The sequence below is a fragment of the Varanus komodoensis genome, unplaced genomic scaffold (assembly GCF_004798865.1).
Source record: "Varanus komodoensis strain SLA01 unplaced genomic scaffold, ASM479886v1 scaffold6_2, whole genome shotgun sequence".
NCBI lineage: Eukaryota > Metazoa > Chordata > Lepidosauria > Squamata > Varanidae > Varanus > Varanus komodoensis.
The window spans coordinates 502,520-521,333 of NW_025336346.1; the positions used below are offsets into that span (position 1 = coordinate 502,520).

General features: G+C 41.6%; 1 protein-coding gene across 1 annotated transcript in view; it reads right to left on the reverse strand.

Annotated features, from left to right (window-relative positions):
* Positions 1 to 16,549, reverse strand: part of IP6K1 (inositol hexakisphosphate kinase 1) — a 38,156-nt gene extending 21,607 nt beyond the window's left edge. Inside the window, exon 1 of the mRNA XM_044451209.1 lies at positions 16,435 to 16,549. The gene's annotated coding sequence lies outside the window, so the exon portion shown is untranslated. The remainder of the gene's footprint in view (positions 1 to 16,434) is intronic.
* Positions 16,550 to 18,814: the final 2,265 nt, after the last annotated feature.

Below are 18,814 nucleotides of genomic sequence, written 5' to 3' on the forward strand. Positions count from 1 at the left end.
AGGCCTGTTCTGAGTGGAACCTGTCCTGTTAAACCGCTGTATGGTCTTGGCCACCGTGCTGCAGCTCAGTTTCAGGGTCTTGGCAATCTTCTTATAGCCTAGGCCATCTTTATGTAGAGCAACAATTCTTTTTTTCAGATCCTCAGAGAGTTCTTTGCCATGAGGTGCCATGTTGAACTTCCAGTGACCAGTATGAGAGAGTGAGAGTGATAACACCAAATTTAACACACCTGCTCCCCACTCACACCTGAGACCTTGTAACACTAACGAGTCACATGACACCAGGGAGGGAAAATGGCTAATAATGCCCAATTTGGACAGTTTCACTTAGCAGTGTACTCACTTTTGTTGCCAGCAGTTTAGACATTAATGGCTGTGTGATCAGTTATTTTGTGGGGACAGCAAATTTACACTGTTATACAAGCTGTATACTCAGTACTTTACATTGTAGCAAAGTGTCATTTCTTGAGGGTTGTCACATGAAAAGATATAATAAAATATTTACAAAATGTGAGGGGTGTACTCACTTCTGTGATATACTGTATATGCTGCTGAAATAAATTTCATGTGAAATTGAGCAAAATAAGGTAAAGGTAAAGCCGAAACTGAAGGTGCCCCAACAACATTTCTGGAAGTGAAACAAATTGCTTTGCTTCATTCTTAGGGTAGCATTGACCTATAAGTAATAGCAAAAACAAATTATAGAAAGCCTCTATTATGCAGTACCTCCGTGTCATGCAGTGCATTATATCTACTTGATAAAAAAATTCACCTGTTCACATAAATTCAAGATTCGTGTGTCCTATTGCCCCTGCTACTAGTGTGATATATTTTAAAATATTTAGAGATAGTCAATCCCAAACATATTTTAGATCTCTGTTCCAGGAATATGCTTGCCAGTATCAAAATGCAACAGTATTAGTATGAGATCACATAAACAAGGTTAATTTTTTCAGCATGTCTTCAAAAACATATTACAGTGGTACCTTGGCTCATGAACTTAATCCGTTCCAGGACTCTGGTCGTGATCCAAACTGGTTGTGAGCCAAGTTAAATTTCCCCATAAGGTTCAATGTAAATAACATTAATCTGTTGTGTTGCCATTTTTTTAAATCAGAAAAATGTGAAGCAAAGTGACAGAACAACAAAGATCGTGGCCATCTCCCCCTCCCCACCCGAGCACAAGCAAGGCCATCTCCCCGCCCTCCCAGCACAACTGAGATCGCGCCTGTCATTCCAGCATGCGTGGGGGGGAGCGCAGGGGGAGACGGGTACAATCGCGGGTGCACTGGGGGGGAGACGGGTGCGAATGGGCCGCACTGGGGGAGGGAGAGATAGGTGTGATCTTAGCCATCTCCCCACCCCCAGCACAATCACGACCATCTCCCCACTGGCTGCGATCTTGGTCCCCACCCAATGTGGAGTTTGCTAACCATGTCAAAATTTTCATGAAATTTTTGTTCATGACCCGATTTGGCTGTGAACCAAGGCGTTTGTGAGCCAAGGTACTACTGTAATATGTCACAGATTCATTTTTATATTATGTTTTCCCAATATCTCATATCCCCAATCTTCAAATAAAGTCATTAGACATAACCTCTGGGGCTACAGTAGGACAAGTACTCAGAATTATGTTATCTGTTGGCCCCTTATTCACCATAAATTAATTGCATGCACCTGTGACTACACACAGGATTCAGCCTATTATACCACCATAAATTATGATTCTTTTAGAATTTGTCAATTTATACTGATAGCAGAGTCCTGCAGTAGGGATGGCCCTAAACAAGGAAAGCAGTACTGGATTGCATTTTCAAATGGCAACCACTTAGCAATTGGTTATGTGACAGAGCCCTTTAAGCTGTTTCATGGATACATTAGGAGCAAAACATGTGGCAAAAAAGTAAATCATATGCAAGGCCTGACAGTTTCTCTGCTGTACTAGAAAACTGTCTCATACCATGTCAAACTTGTCCATCTAGATCAAGCTTGTCTACTCAACTGCCAGAAGTTATCTGAAGTCTCTTACAGAGGTCTTCCTTCTCACCTGCCACCTGTTGTTTTAACTGGTGACATCATGCACTGAATCTGGAATCTTATGCATACAACACATAACACATACACTTACTCTTGAGATAAGGTTTTGTACATGCAAGCACATGTGCATGCACACAGTGTGTTTAAATCAGGGGAAGCTGTATGAACTCAGAACAACTATTATTCAGGTTTAGGTTACCAAGAATGAACCCTGACTTCCTTCTGCTTGAATGTTTAGAAATGCCATTGGGAACATTCAGAAAACACACAAGCCAACCTGCAAATAAGCTATGTGTCCATCACAGCAGAATCCATCTAGTTTCCCATTCTTCATTTCAATCAGTACCACTTTTTGTTGACCATCAGGGGTTTTTTGTGGGGGAGTGGGTGGTAAGCTTCAAAGAAGCACTCTTTTGGCCTGAGACAATTCCAAAAACATGATCATATTTCTCTTGTATTTTCTATTTTATTATTTTTGCTGGTATTTCACAGGTATACATTTAGCAGTGTCTAATACATTCAACAGTTTTTTTAAAAACCTTAGATGGAACAGAATGGAACCAAGTAAATGGGGTAACAGCACCTGTGGTACTTCCTATCTGCTCACGTACCGAGCACCATTCACTGGATCCCACTCGGCCATCACCTCAGGGGGTTTTTAGAACCTGAAGTAATTGCAGCAGTAAGGATTCAGAGAAGTGGGGCAAGTGAACATCTTCCACTTCAGTAGCTGAAAACTCAGGAAAGTGTTGACATGGTAAAGGAAAGCAAGAACTGTGGTTCAACATGTAAAAGACAAAGAAACTGACTGCTAGAAGGGTGATATTTTCATCAACCACTACATTCACCTATTTTCAGTACACCTACTTTCGCCATATTTTCTGTTTTAATTTTCAACTGACAGCTAGCAACTGTGTGCAAACTAGCCTACATGCACTCCCACCATATCAACCTGTTACTTACTCCATTGCCCTTTGAAAGCTGAAACTAAGAACTCCATTCACAAGACGAGACCACACGTATCAGACAGCTATAAGTATAAATGTACACAGCTGTTTAAGTGCCAACAAAAAGTAATAATAGAAAAATGGCACACATTCACACAATTTCCCTGGACTAAAAAAAAAAAAAAAAAGGAAAAGTGGCAGAATAGTGATGGCTTCTCCAAAATGCAACTTGGGACGCTCACTTACAGTGGAAGACTTAAGCTTGCAAAAAGCAGTAGGAATTTTTGCCGCTCTCCTCAGGCAGCTTACTAGCAAATCGCAGCAACCCATGGAATCAACTTACATGACAATCCATCAAGCAATCTGAGAACAAGCCATGAGTTGTCAGGGTGATTTGCTAATCCAAAATAAGTCACCCTGTGAGAAGTTGTCTGCATTCTCACAGCACAACATTCCACTATGGCTAATTAGCCATGGTTAGTCATCACGTTATGCAAATGTTGCTCAATGAACAATTCTACTAGCACTTTCAATCCCAATTTGAGGAAGTCAGAATTTAAAATTATGCAGAGTTTAAATCAAATCATAAAGCAAAAAAACTATCTATAGCCAAATATAGGGGAAAAACTATCTGGAGAAATGACTGCAATTTCTCATTTAAGTGATTATTACTGTACTCCATTGCTCTTGTGTTTCAAATGAACGAACACAATAAAGACTTTTGGGAAAGCACTGTACTTCTGGTCTATCGGTACTGTCTAAAAAGTGCACTCATGCTTTGTGGCAAACAAGTTTACTGGCAAGACAGTTTACTTCAGGCTGCCCAGATCACAATAAACCATCAAGTATACACTGGCTGCAGCAGGTCGGAAAATATAATCTGAGGTCTTTGTTTTCTTCTAATCTGAATGGAATAGACTGTTCAGTCCAAAGGAAGCCTGCTGAATGGTTGGCCCTTCTTTTAATTAGGAAAAAAAGATATATTAATAACAAACACAACCATTATTTCACATATTGTATTACTAAACTATATTTTTCCCAAACACACACACAGAAGCACTATTACTGAGAATTTAGAGAGAATGCAGCATTGAACTCTATAATTTACCTTTAGAAGGCCAGATACTGAAGATGAAATGCAAATACTTTGGCCACCTAATGAGAAGGAAGACTCACTGGAGAAGAGTCTAAGCTGGGAACAATTGGCAGCAAAAGAAGAGGGGGACGGCAGAGAATGAGGTGGCTAGATGGAGTCACTGAAGCAGTCGGCATGAGCTTAAGTGGACTCCGGGGGATGATGGAGGGCAGGAAGGCCTGGAGGAATGTTGTCCATGGGCTCACGATGGGTTGGACGCGACTTCGCAACTAACTACAAGAAGTCATGCATAAGATTCAGCTGTATGACCATTAGGACCAATGAATCCTAAACATGAACACTTGGAAGGAAGCCCCATCCAAATCACTGAGAAATCACTGCACATGACTGATTATATTTAAGCACCCTATAATTTCTGAAATTTGTTTGCTAAAGTCATAGCCTGAAATCATTAAGTAAACAGAGAGAGAGTATGCCTAGTATTTTGCCAGTACTCTTGTACACACACACAGTATCACCAAAATGCTCCACATACTATATGAATTAATCACATACAGCAGTCACTTTATAGGAAAAGGTCAGTGTATATAATTCAGATACCTTCAGCACGATGGGAGCTCTGTTCCAGAACTAGCTATAGTTATCAATCCACTATCCCAGGACGAACAGCAAGCAAGAGGCAGATTTGGAAAATGACAGAAGACTTCAGGTTGATTTCACATGACTTATTTCCATAACTGTCAGCAACACACATTTCCTTCAAGGTATTTCCATTTGTATAATATCTGAGCCAGTTTAAAGCTAGTCACTCCACAATTATCTTTCCAGTTGGGAAGCTGCATTCACCCTACAGAAACAAGCCTAATAGGAATGCTTTGCTGCTTCACGAAAGAAGGCAATTTACAGCCTATTTAATCAATATTTTTAGTAATGCAATATACAAGTGTACAAGTTCATTAGCAAGCAATACTAAACTAGCAGTTCTACTAATATAAAGAAGGATCAGAGAAAATAGATCTGATAATTGGATGGCTTCATGTACTTGAACGGAAGAAGTTAAATACAATACTGTGTTTCCCCGAAAATAAGACACTGTCTTTTTTTTTTTTTTTTGGCTCACAAAAACACACTAGGTCTTATTTTCGGGGTACGTCTTATTTTTTTGTTTATTTTTTAATGTGTACAACAATCCACACTTATTCATGTACAACAGCATGAATACATGTACATTTGGTATCACTCCACCTGTGACAGGAGCTGACGCTACAGAGGAAGTGTCAACTTATGCGGCTCTGCTCCTTCCACAGGGAGCAGAGCTGCATAAGCATGTTTCCTCCAAACAGTGCATTAAGTTAAAGTTAAGTTAAAAAATAAAGTTTAAAAAGGCTCTTTATATTCCCCACTGGCCCTGGGAATAAACACAACTAGGTCTTATTTTCAGGGTAGGTCTTATTTTTGGGAAAACACGGTAGTACAAAGTTTCTGAAACAAATAAGTAGGAAAGAACTTGGAGAATTTAGTTGAACAGAAGGTGACCAAGAGCTGTCAAAATGCTAGACATGCACAGAATCAATTTAGAGTACATAAACACAAACTACTCTACTAGTCATGTGTTAGTATGGGTCAAGAGTGACACATTGTGAGGTTAGGGTTGTCACAAACCCTGCAAATGTCAGCAGACTCCACTTGATCCCTGTAGAACAAGAGGTTTTGAGGTACATCTCTGTATCTAAAAACAACTGCTAGAAACCATGTTTAGCTAACATGTCCAGGCAAGATGTGTGGAACCTTGGGGTAGGTTCATCTGCTGTGCAATTAATGAATGATTTCTTAGCTGCGACCTCATCCTGTTATATGCAATAGTTACTGCTGCTACACAGGGTGGCACATCAACACAACCAAGATCAGAAAAGTGGTGAGAACCCAATTAAATGTTTCTCAGAATGATAGAGTAGATGGATTTTGCTCATGCTTAATGTCCAACCAATGGCCACATTTGGGATCAAGGAAGAATTTCATCCAGATAAGAACGGTAGTGATCATGCATCTGCACACTGCAGTTAGCATCTTTCCACAGTCACTAATTAACTCCTTGGGGAACAATGAGCTCTAGACAGTGTAGCCTGGTTCGCTCATAACATTAACCCATTGCTTGTTTAACCAATGGCTTCTTGGTTACCAAGCTGCAGTTTCTTTTCTCAAACTTTGTGTTGCTTGTTTCCCCTCCTCCTCCTCCTTCCCTGTATCCCAAATGCCTATAACAATGGAAAGCCTCCTTCATTTGGAAAAAACCACATGAAAAATTCATGGTTTAAACAACTCAGAATTTACAACCCAACAACAAACCAAGGGATCTATTTCTGGATGGAATGTGGTTAATAAACCATGGTTTATTAGCATGGCTGCATTTTCATATCACAACCCAGAATTCAACAACCTATACTATAGGTTAGTGTTAGATGTGAAACAGGCCTATAACAATGATGTAGGAGGACAAGAAATATGTTTATCAGTAGATACATGATTCTTCTCTGGCCAAGGCTTTGGAGCAACCTTCATATGTCTTGTATCTTTTTAATTTCAGTCAGTTACCTTGTATTTCACAAACAGTAATGGTGCTGAAATGCTGATTACAAAAAGCTTGGGAGAGAAAAGGATGCAGTAAGCAGAGAGCTACAAGGAAAAAAAGAAGACACAACATGCTCCAAATGTCATATCCCTACCCACTGTAAACCTAAACACACACTGAATCAGACTGTCTGATTCATGTACTGTTTTTGCTGAGGCTTCATGCCACAAGTTCAGTACAAGATTGGAAGCCTGCAGCCAAAGAACTGGCCAGTTAGAAATGAATTTCACATTTGTTTGAACTAACACCACTTTCACTTTCTGGTACTTTTTGCCCAGTTAAGGTTGCCATGTCACAATCCTGCAGTGATAAATGAAGTCATAGCTGGCAGAATTCCCTTACCAGAGTTTAGCTCTAAAGCCTTCAGCCACTTCTTTGAGTTATCCTCTCTCTTGGTCAGTCTCCCTAATGCCCTCCCTTCTCGTGAACAACATCAAATCCTTCTTACCCTTAAGTGCTGTGAAGTTTCTTTGGAGACAACTCTCTGACTAGTTTTGTCTTGCTCCAGTTCCCTATCTCCTCTACATTTTTTCTCAAGCTTGTTTTTCAGCCCATTCCCTCCTCCATATCCTTCCTTCAACCTTCATCCCTCAATTCCCCTACATCTCAAGACCTCAGTTTCTCCTTTGTAATGATTAATGCCAGACAAACTGACAACTCAGAGAATCCAAGTACAAACTGTGAGCAACTAGTATTTGTACCATTATGTTAGACCAGCCAATCAGCATCAAAGGCTTCACTACTAAAAACATAATACAGTGTTTACAGTAAAGCTTCATAGTTTAGCTTCACTTTAGGGGAGAATATTTATCTATAGCTGACACAGAGAATTAAGATCCTTTTGCATATAACTGATGTTAATTAAACACAGCAGTTGTGAACACATTGACTTAGCCTTGCAGTTAGTAACTCACAAAGGCAAGTGACAATTATCCCACAAGTGAGGAGTTCACTAGAACTTTGATTCAAACTACAGCATAGAAGCAAGCACAAGAAAACAGATAATGCCCAGCACACTAACAGGCGTTTCAACTTGACACTCTCCTGCTTGCCTGGGGGGAAAAAACATTTCTCTGCTTCCCCATCAACAGAAAGATTTCCACTTGACCCCAATTCATGCAACAATACTACTGGCAGTACAGCAGTATCACTCTTGATTTTGAACCACCAGAGAACATGAGTATTGCTTAGTGTTGCAGCATCCTATCCCTTGGCCTTCTCAAGATGCAAATACACGTAGAGAAGCATGCAGAGTTACCACAGCGCTTTTCTTCTTCTACTGGGAAAAGTGTTAGAATAGGCCATTACAGCTGCACGCCAACAATGCCAACATGCCAACAACGTGGGAGTGTAAAGGTAGATGGTAACAGGAACCCCTGCTCTTCAGTAACTTGCAAGATCAGTTACAGCTTCAGATAAAGCAGTGAAATACCAATATTACCATCTGAGGTACTCGGATGTATGCAACATTCAAAACATTAATACCAAATGCCACACAATAAAGCCATGCAATTTGGTACTTCCTTATATGCCAAAGACAAACAGACAAGTGGGAAAATGCAACAGCAGCCTGGCTAGTCCATGCATTAGTCCAAGACCTGCCCTCCATTACTAAAAGCCAAGATCAGTTTCCAAGTTGGAAAAATATTGTCACCTCAACCATATTATGGCTTTGTATTTCCTTTGTTTTTGAAAGGGTATGCCATGTGGGATTTTTTAAAAGGTACTATCTAGTGCCAAAAGATAACTGGAATAACAAGCAAGTTTGGCCTTGGAGTACAAAATGAAGCAGGGCACAGGCTGGTAGAATTTTGTCAAGCGAATACGATGGTCATAGCAAACACTTTTTTCCAACAACCCAAGAGACGACTCTACATATGGACATCACCAGACGGTCAACACAGAAATCAGACTGGCTATGTGCTCTGCAGCCAAAGATGGAGAAGCTCTATACAGTCAGTAAAAACTAGACCAGGAGCTGGCTGTAGCTCAGATCATGAGCTTCTGGTTGCAAAATGTAGGGTTAAGTTGAAGAAAGTAGGGAAAAGCACTACGCCACTCAGGTATGACCTAAATCATATCCCTGATGAATATACAGTAGAGGTGACAAATAGATTTAAGGATTAGATCTGACAGACAGAGTGCCTGAAGAACTATGGACGGAGGTTCGCAACATTGTACAAGAGGTAGCAACTAAAACCATCCCAAAGAAAAAGAAATGCAAGAAAGCAAAATGGCTGTCTGAGGAAGCTTTACAAATAGCTGAGGAAAGAAGGGAAGCAAAAGGCAAGGGAGAAAAAGAAAGATACACCCAATTGAATCCAGAATTCCAGAGAATAGCTAGAAGAGATAAGAATGCCTTCTTAAATCAACAGTGCAAAGAAATAGAAGAAAACAATAGAATAGGAAGGAACAGAGATCTCTTCAAGAAAATTGGAGATATGAAGGGAATGTTTCATGCAAAGATGGGCATGATAAAGGACCAAAATGGCAGGGATCTAACATAGGCAGAAGAGATTAAGAAGAGGTGACAAGATTACACAGAGGAACTATACAAGAAAGAGCTTAAGGTCCCTGATAACTACGATGGGGTGGTCACTGACCTTGAGCCAGACATCCTGGAATGTGAAGTCAAATGGGCCTTAGGAAGTCAGAGCAACAGCAAAGCTAGTGGAGGTGACAGTATTCCAGCTGAGCCATTCAAAATCTTAAGAGACGATGCAGTAAAATTGCTACACTCAAATTTGGAAAACTTAACAGTGGCCACAGGATTGGAAAAGGTCAGTTTACATACCAATCCCAAAGAAGGGCAATGCCAAAGAATGTTCAAACTACCGCACCACTGCACTCATTTCACATGCTAGCAAAGTTATGCTCAAAATCCTACAAGCTTGGCTCCAGCAGGATGTGGACCAAGAACTACCAGATGTACAGGCAGGATTTCAAAGAGGCAGAGGAACTAGAGATCAAATTGCCAACATATGATGGATCATGAGGAAAGCTAGGGAGTTCCAGAAAAACATCTACTTCTGCTTCACTGACTATGCTAAAGCCTTTGATTGTGTGAATCACAACCAATTGTGGCAAGTTCTTAAAGAGATGGGAGTACCAGACTATCTTATTTGTCTCTTGAGAAACATATATGCAGGTCAAGAAGCAACAGTGAGAACTGGACACAGAACATCTGATTGGTTCAAAATTGAGAAAGGAGTTTGGCAAGGCTGTATATTGTCGCCCTGCCTATTTAACTTATATGCAGAGCACATCATGAGAAAGGCGGAGCTAGATGAATCACCAGCTGGAATTAAGATTGCTGGGAGAAATATCAACAACCTCAGATATGCAGATGATACCACTCTCATGGCAGAAGGTGAAGAGGAACTAAAGAGCCTCTTGATGCAGGTGAAGGAGGAGAGTGCATAAGTTGGCTTGAAACTCAACATTAAGAAAACTAAGATTATGGCATCCGGTCCTCTCACTTCCTGGCAAATAGATAGGGAAGAAATGGGGATAGTGAGAGATTTTATTTTCCTGGGCTCCAAGATCACAGCAGACGGGGACTGCAGCCAAGAAATTAAAAGACACTTGCTCCTGGGGAGGAAAGCTATGGCAAATCTAGACAACATACTAAAAAGCAGAGACATCACCCTGCGAACAAAAGTGCATATAGTCAAGGTTATGGTTTTCCCAGTTGCAATGTATGGCTGTGAAAGTTGGACCATAAGGAAGGCTGAGTGCCAAAGGACTGAGGCCTTTGAATTGTGGTGTTGGAGGAGACTCCTGCGAGTCCTCTGGACCGCAAGGTGATCAACCCAGTCAGTCCTAGAGGAGATCAACCCTGACTGTTCTTCAGAAGGCCAGATCCTGAAGATGAAACTCAAATACTTTGGGAAGGGGCGGCATAGAAATGTTGTTGTTGTTGTTGTTATAATAAAAAATACTTTGGCCACCTAATGAGAAGGAAGGACTCCCTGGAGAGGAGCCTAATGCTGGGAACGATAGATGGCAAAAGAAGAAGGGGACAGCAGAGAATGAGGTGGCTGGATGGAGTCACTGAAGCAGTTGGTGTGGGCTTGGGTGGACTCTGGGGGATAGTGGAGGAAAGGAGGGCCTGGAGGAATGTTGTCCATGGGGTCGCGATGGGTCGGTCACAACTTCAAGACTAACAACAACAACAATCTAGTGCAGGTGTAGACAACTGATGCCCTCTAAAGATTTTGCTCTATGGCTGACACAGACTGGATATGTTCACACATAACGACAAGCAATCTCCAGAATGGCTTGTTATGTGTGAATTCAGCAAGCTTGAAGCATGGCATGTTTGGTCATCAGGAATCCCCACAGTGAATCATCACTCTGTTCTAAGGTTCCATGTTTCAGCATGCCTTGCTATTACGTGTGATTTCATGACTTTCCACAGTTTCCCCATGTCTGCCAGCAAGTTCAGCGGCAAGACCAACCATGGCGGTTGGGTATGGCAAGATGGGACAGCTGGGTACTGGAAAGCACACATTAACAGGGAATACAGGGAGAGCCTCCAGCAACTGCAGAACAGCTGTGTGTAGTATTCCTGCCTGGTCACTGCCCTGGACTGGACCAACAGAGGCAGTGCAAGCCTCACCACCAGGGCAAAGAGCCCTGCTTGTGCTGTCTCTGACAATCCAGGAGAATCCCCACAACCCCACTGCCTCCATGACAGTCTGCCAGCAGTTTCCCAGGCAGATGTCCAGACATGCATAATCAGGGAAGTTTGGCCAGCAGGACACACTTCCCCCATCCCTGGCACCAGTGCCCACAGTGCTGTCTTATGTGTGCTGGACTGCCAGGGGAAGGCAGCCCTGATAGCATGTGCAAATCCTGCACATGGGGGGAGTGTCAGATACATGTGCAGTGAGGGAACGGGGAGAATATGTATGGGGGCCTAAGCATGGGCAAGGAATGTGGGATCAGTTGGGGGGGGGGGTGCTGCTCTGTTCTGCTTGCAGAGCAACTGTCCTACTCTAATGAGCAGATGGGTGCTCCATGGAGCATCAGGGGGGAAAAGGAGCAGCTGGGTAAGAATACACCCAGTGTGTAGGTCATTAGGGGTGAGAGAGGCAGGGCAAGCAAGAGTGTAGGCTGGGATTTATTCCCAACCACAGGATACAAGCCACCATTCAGAAGGAAGTTGGAGGTGCATGGAAACTGTTCATCAATAGCTACTATATAAATCTGTGAACTCAGGACTGAAGGTGAGAAGACATGCTGCATGGTAACCATCGGCTATTCTCACTGGGGTTTGAAAGTTATAGTCCAAAACCTTTGAAAGTTTGCCTATCCTGATCTACTGCATCTTTCATACTGGACTTAGAGTAGACCATCTTTACTTTCCATTGTCACTGATGGTAGCAAACTTTAGAAAACATTAGTTATCATTCTTGTGTAGGCATCTTTAATTTGAAAGACACCAGGCCAACATCTGCTCATGCCAAAACCTCAATTTCCTCTTATGAGATCAAATTCCAGTTCTTCTAGGGACCTACAAAACTTTCAGTTATCACGTCTAAGGATTTCTATGCTCTGTGGTTTCTTCTTCTCCTCACATACTCCTCTCATGCAAATATACATCTACCTCCTGTTTCCTAACTGGCAATGTACCAAATTTATTTCAGAGATTTCCCACCCACACCCTGGAGAATTTAGAAGCATGAGCAGAAGTTGTCCTTATGATAGTCACATTATATAAATAAAAGGCTGCGATGCAACAGCCTTGGAGCCATTACGAAGCCAGAGAAGTGAATGGAACACCCACATTTTGCCAAAGGGCCATATTAGTGAATTGGTTTAACACCTGCTGCTCTTCAGAAATATGGAAGACTGAACACTATGTGCATTAATGACTTTTTATCAAAAGACTGAAGGCACAATTCTATACAGTACATGTTTAGACAGGAAAAAAGGCCTACAACTCCCCTCCCATCCTTTCTGGGGCAAGCTGGGAGTTGTAGGCCTTTCCCCCCTCATCTGAATACACAGGGAACTGTGTCCTTAGTTACATAATGCAGTGAAACGTAGTATGCCAAAGTAATGTCAAAAATCAACAGGAGGGAGGAAGCGGTAAAAACAGTGTAAAAGTTTCACAATCTTTTAAAACTTCAACCAACATCACTGCAATGATTTTCAATATATGTTCAAAGCTGAAACAATATTCCTGGTAAAACTTTGGTTTCTACCTTTCTAGGATGATCAAGGGAAAGGTTTTTAGGAAAACTTTAATGTAGAGGGCCTCAATAAAAAATATTTTGAAAAAAATTAAAATTTTTCAAAAATTTCATTTTACTAGCATCCATCAGGAAAGAGACTATCAGAACAACATTCACCTGAATTGCAGAGCTTATTTCATCAGACAGAAGTTTCACTGTATTCGATGGGTTTTACTCACAGAAAAGTGTGCACAGGACTGTAACTTCAATGAACACAAATAAGAGATGCAGTTATTTGCTTCCTTTGAAGTGCATCATTTTTAATCCAGGTAGCCACAGTACAATATTTCACTTAAATGCTCTCCAAAAAAGCAGAGTGACCAAAGATCAATAAAATATATTTTAATATTTACCACACGATTTTGTAATTGAGGTGGCAGTCCAAAAATGCATTTTAATATTATTTACAATTTATCCTGGTTTATGGGTTATCTACAATATTTCCACCAAATATCTTTCCAAACAGTGTCTTACATCAGCTCTAGAAAACAGGCTTCAGCAGACTTCCATGGGAAAGGACTAAAACACTAACACCACAGGCTTATCTAGCCCAGAATTCTGTTCCTACAGGGACAAAGCACTAGCAGGATAGAAAGCCATCCTGGTCATATTTCCCAACAACTCTCATTAACTGAGTTCTTATGTCAATTTCTGGGTTGTTTAAACGAGGAATTGGCAGGACCATGCAGCAATAAGCAATCATGTTCTCTCCCATATGCTCATCATTTCTCTCTCCAATTAACTGTAAAAAAGCAGAAAGACAAACCTATGGCAGTAGCATGACATTTGCTGTCACACCAATTCTGAATTAAACAACCCAGGAAATGGCATAATATGAGAACTAGGTCATCGATAAGCATATTGCCACCAATAATGGAAATAATATGTAGACATCATGACTATGCAGCCTCACTAACACTTATTTAAACATTTTAGTAACAGCCAACATCGTATTAGATTTCAGAATGGTTTCATAACAACCATAAAAGCGAAAATTTAACAAAGTCCAAAGAGGAGAGCAACAAATTGAATGTTAACATGGAGTAAAATTAAAATGAATGAGTTAATGCTTCTATCTGGCACCTAAAGTACTGCAACAATGGCACATGGTAAAATTCTTTTGAGGGGGTATTCCATAGCTGGCACCCCACAACTGAAAAAGCCACTGATGCTAATTCAACTCAAATGGGAAGCACATGAAGGGCTTCAATAAATAATCTTAAAGCAGGGATGCAAAAAGTGCAACACACCAGACACTGCTGTTTCTGCTGAAGCACAGCCTGGGATGCCACATGCTAATGCTAGCAAGAGCATCTTTTTCCTTACTTCAAATGCCTGATGAGAAAGCAAGAATAACCAATGAATCCTTGTGCTAGCACAAACGCTAGCAACAGAAACCCCAGGGGGTGTATGAACATGCATGCAGTCTCCTCACATTACCCAATGTAGCCTTTGCATTGGTTTCAGATGCTAACAACCCATGCAAATATATTAGAATTGGCATAACATGACCAAGACAAGAGCAACAGAATTCTACATGTCCTATTCTGTACGCATTGGAACTTCCAAACACTTTAAAAAATATATTAAATTTATATCAACTCAAGATGATCAACTCAAGAGGACTATCATTAAAAAGTTAAAAACACAATTTCAATTAGAATATAACACACATATTAAGAACAAGAAAACTCCTGCTGGCAAGTCCTGTGTGGCATGATATTGAGAAAGCTGCAATCTGCCCAGCATGTTGAGTCTAGACATTTAGGGTATTATAGATCAGTACCATACCAGGTTTGAACATACCTGAAAAATGTTACTGCAAGTGCAGTAACACTGCTATAAAATGTTCCCAGTACTCCACATTACTCAAATTAGGCCCAAATAAACTGAAACTTCCAATAAATGCAACCAGGCACAAAGGCTGGCTCACATCTGATACAGAGATCCAGGCTGGTGAAAAGCACTCACATGTAGAAACTTACATTACTTGGCAAACTATCAGCCTAACATAATTGAAAGAACAGTTATGCAGAGAATAAATTGTGGGATGGTGTAAACTGGTGTCCTGCACCAGCAGGGGGTTGGACCCAATGGTCTTCTTGGCTCCTTCTAACTACTGTTCTGATTCTATGAGATCAAAGATTTGCAGGACACCTGCTACACTGAAAGATGCTATTAACTTCTACTATTAATGTAGAGGCATTTGGGCTGCAAAAATCACCTTAAAAGAAACATTGCAGTCATCTTTTTAGCAGCATTAAGATGTTCTCATTACTGGTATGTCCCCACAAAAAGTATGCCCACCTTGTTAACTTAGAGATTCCTGACATAATTATTCTCTGACTGCATGCATTTCTGAAGATTTAACCCACACAGCTTATTATACATTCCCTGAGTTCTGGACATTTCTTTGTTTGTAGGACAAAATTTAACAGCTAATTTCAGGAAGTTCATTTACCTTCACTGGTAAGTTACTACAAAAGGGTCAGAGTATCCACTTAACACTGTTTTACTGAAAAGTCACCTTCACTACATATACAAGTCCCCTGCAAAAGGTGGTAGCTTCTACTACTTAAATACAAACAGCAAACATGACAGCAGCTGACCAAATATTAAGAAAGCATTTTCAATTACAAGAGAGGAAGCTTCCAATATGAAAAGGTATGACACAAAATTATTACTAGTTCCTTTCTAGCAAAACTTGGTAGTAGAATTCCTTACAATTTCATATAAACAGAACCTATCCAACTGAATTGTACAGTATCTACTGACGCCACAGCCAAAGCCTTCTGTTACTTCCACAATTCTCTGGATTGGGGCCAATGTATTAAGTAAAGATTGGAGTGCCAGGTAGTAGTTTCCTACGAAAAGCTAATATAATTTCCGCACAGATATAATCACCTTTCAGGCTCAACCTGACTAGTATCTAGTACTGATGCTTTTCCCAAACGGGAGGGGAGGGCATATCATTTTCGAGGGAAAATCCACCCTCCCATTTTCTCGTGCTCCACGCATCCCCGGTCCACTTTAAACCGACGAGCCTCTCCAACACCCGCCTCCTTTCAGCCTAATGAGGCCCCGACCAAATCAAAGCGAGCGGAAGAAGTTGACCACGGTAGAATCTCCCATCAGGAAAAGGAAGTAACCGAACAAGAGGGTCGAGAAATCCGTCGAGGGGACGGCTCAGCCTGCCTAGCAGGGCAACCCGCGAGATCTTCTGCCCACCCGTCCCCTACAAACAGCTCGATAGCCTTAGAAGGCCTCCCGAATTTACCCACCGGGGAACCTTCACCTCAACCGAGTAGCCCCCGACCAACCGGTTTCGTTTATCACCTCCGCCACCAGCCCGGCCTCCCTTCCCTTCCCCTCTCCTCCCCACCCCACTCATTCACTCACTAGGCGCCCTTCCGGAGAGCAGCCCCGGGAAGAACGGCGCCCTCCTCACCAGCGCGAAATGAAGAGGAGGAGGCCGACACTCACCGAGAGAAACTTCCCCCTGCCCGGCCGGGGGGCGCTGCTGCTTGGTCCCCCCAGGCCGGCTCCAACACTTCCCTCACCCGCTCCCTACGGTTCGAATCAACAACAAGATGGCGGCGCCGGGAAGGTGGGCATTCTGCCGTCATAGCAACCGTGTTGGCTAGGGTCTGCCTTCTGACAAGAGAAACCACTCGCCTACCGATGTATTCTTAACTTTCTCTTGCTCCTTATTTTTATTGGGTAAAGTAACCGTCGCTCCTCAGGGTTCTCCACGCCCCCTTCGGCAGGAACCCCCGCCTTCAGTTTTCTAACGCACGCTGCGCAAACGTGACGCAACCAACCTGTTGTGGGGGCGATTGTCTATTGGCTAACAAGTCATAGTCCATCAACCAATCATAAAAGCCTTTCACTGCTAATCTCTACCTCCACCTTCAGGCTCGTTTAAGACCTCTGATCCTTCCATAGAAAGTGGTTCTTAGATTACCGTTCAATAGCTTAGCTTCTGACCCCTGAGCTTTATCTCTTCGTACACACGCTGGCTGCTCTAAAAGGGTACTTTAAAAAAAAAAAAATTCAGCTAGGATTCTTCTGCAAACTTTCCTCTGACCTTGCCTGAATGATTACATCCAGATGGTTAACATCTTAGATTTTATTTGGATCTTTTCACATACCTTCACAAAGCGCTACAAATCTCTACAAAAAATGCTGTGCAGTTTGTTTGTTTTTTTTAGAATATTTACTTGTTTGCCCCTGCCCTCCCTTTAAACGAGTGTTCTCTTACAGATTTGCATTTGAAGCAATTAGTGGCAGTGCAAACTTGACCATTTGGAGGGAAAGGGAGTTGTGTGCTTCCAGATAAAAGGCATCTTGCACTACTAATCAGAAGGCACTGTGCAGCTATTCCATCTCTGTTTTCTTACAAATTTTATGCAATAATATAAGAAGGGATGCCTGGGTAAACAGGAGGGCTATGAGCTGAAGACTACATCTGGACTCCTCATAAAATTCCATTACTGAGGCAGTTTTACAGTATGATGGGTACCTCATCTGAAAGCACCCATGGCATCTGCATGAATTTCATTTCTGCCTGTGGCAAAAGGTTTTGCAGGGTTTTGTATTGTGTTGTATTGATTTGATAAATCTGCAAGTCCTGTTAAACTGAGAGAGGAAGCAAAAGAAATATATGAAGTTATAATGGGAAGTACTGCCTCTCTCAAAACCCTCTCAGCTCTGTTAAATATTCCTGCTGTAGCACTGGCAATCTCTTTGACCAGTACTTCCAAGGTAACATCATCCATTCTGTCACCCACTGGCAATTGATAAACCAAAAAGAAGTTAAGCTTCAGTAAAATGTCCACCTATATTCTGAAATGTTTTGAACTGCTAGCAAGGTAAATTATGTACATTATTGGTAGACAGTGCCATTGCACATATCCATTCACATTTCTAAAAGGCGGAAGACAGAAGCAACAGCGAGTCTAATCTCTGTTGCAAAAGGAAAAGATATCACACTGTTGGCACTTTACCAGGATCTGATGGTATGCATACATTCTTCAATCATGCAGTATGGCCCCAAGATGTGCTGCTAAATATGGAGGAAAGATAGAAAGAGCAGTTATCACTGCTCCAGATATCTTATCAAAGAAAGTTAAAGAGACAGTATTTCTGGTCTTAGCAGTGACAAGAGAGTTGGTGAAAGAGGCAGTTGGGGTTACCACCAATTTCATCAATGTCAAAATTGGGGTCAAAATATGAAGTCCTGATCTGATTGGAGTTTTGTTCTCAAACTGGAGGCATCTTTACTCCATAAATCAATTGCATCAACAGCATGTCACTGGAAATGACCCAGGAAGTATTTTTCATGTGCCTAAATAAGTGGGCTGTGGCTTATAGAATTTTTACACCACTGTATATTAGGGTGCTCCTAGCACTACAATCTAAAAGGCTCAATAAAACTTTTCCATCTTTCCCTCCTTAGCAGATTTTCTTTGGAAAGAAAGAGAGAGAGAGAGAAACTGGAAGGGAAAGCAGGGAGCTACAAATGAAAAATGTTGCCATGTGAAGCAGCTGTAAAATACTGTGAATGATGCTGGACAGTTGCACAGAAAAAGCACTCTTACAGTGCAGTCCTATATGTATGTACTCAGTAAGTGCCACTGAACTCCATGACACTTACTTGAAGGTGAGTGCCTAGTGGATTGAGGCCATATGATTAGATAAACCTGAAAACCTACTGGAGCAGACTGAAGACCTAGTCCAGCAATGTTCCCATGGTGGCCACTCACCCACAAACTCTGCAAAGCCCACAAGCGGAACATGAGGGCAATCACTTCTTGCTCATGTTTCCTAGCAACTGATACTGCCTCTGACAGTGACAGTAACA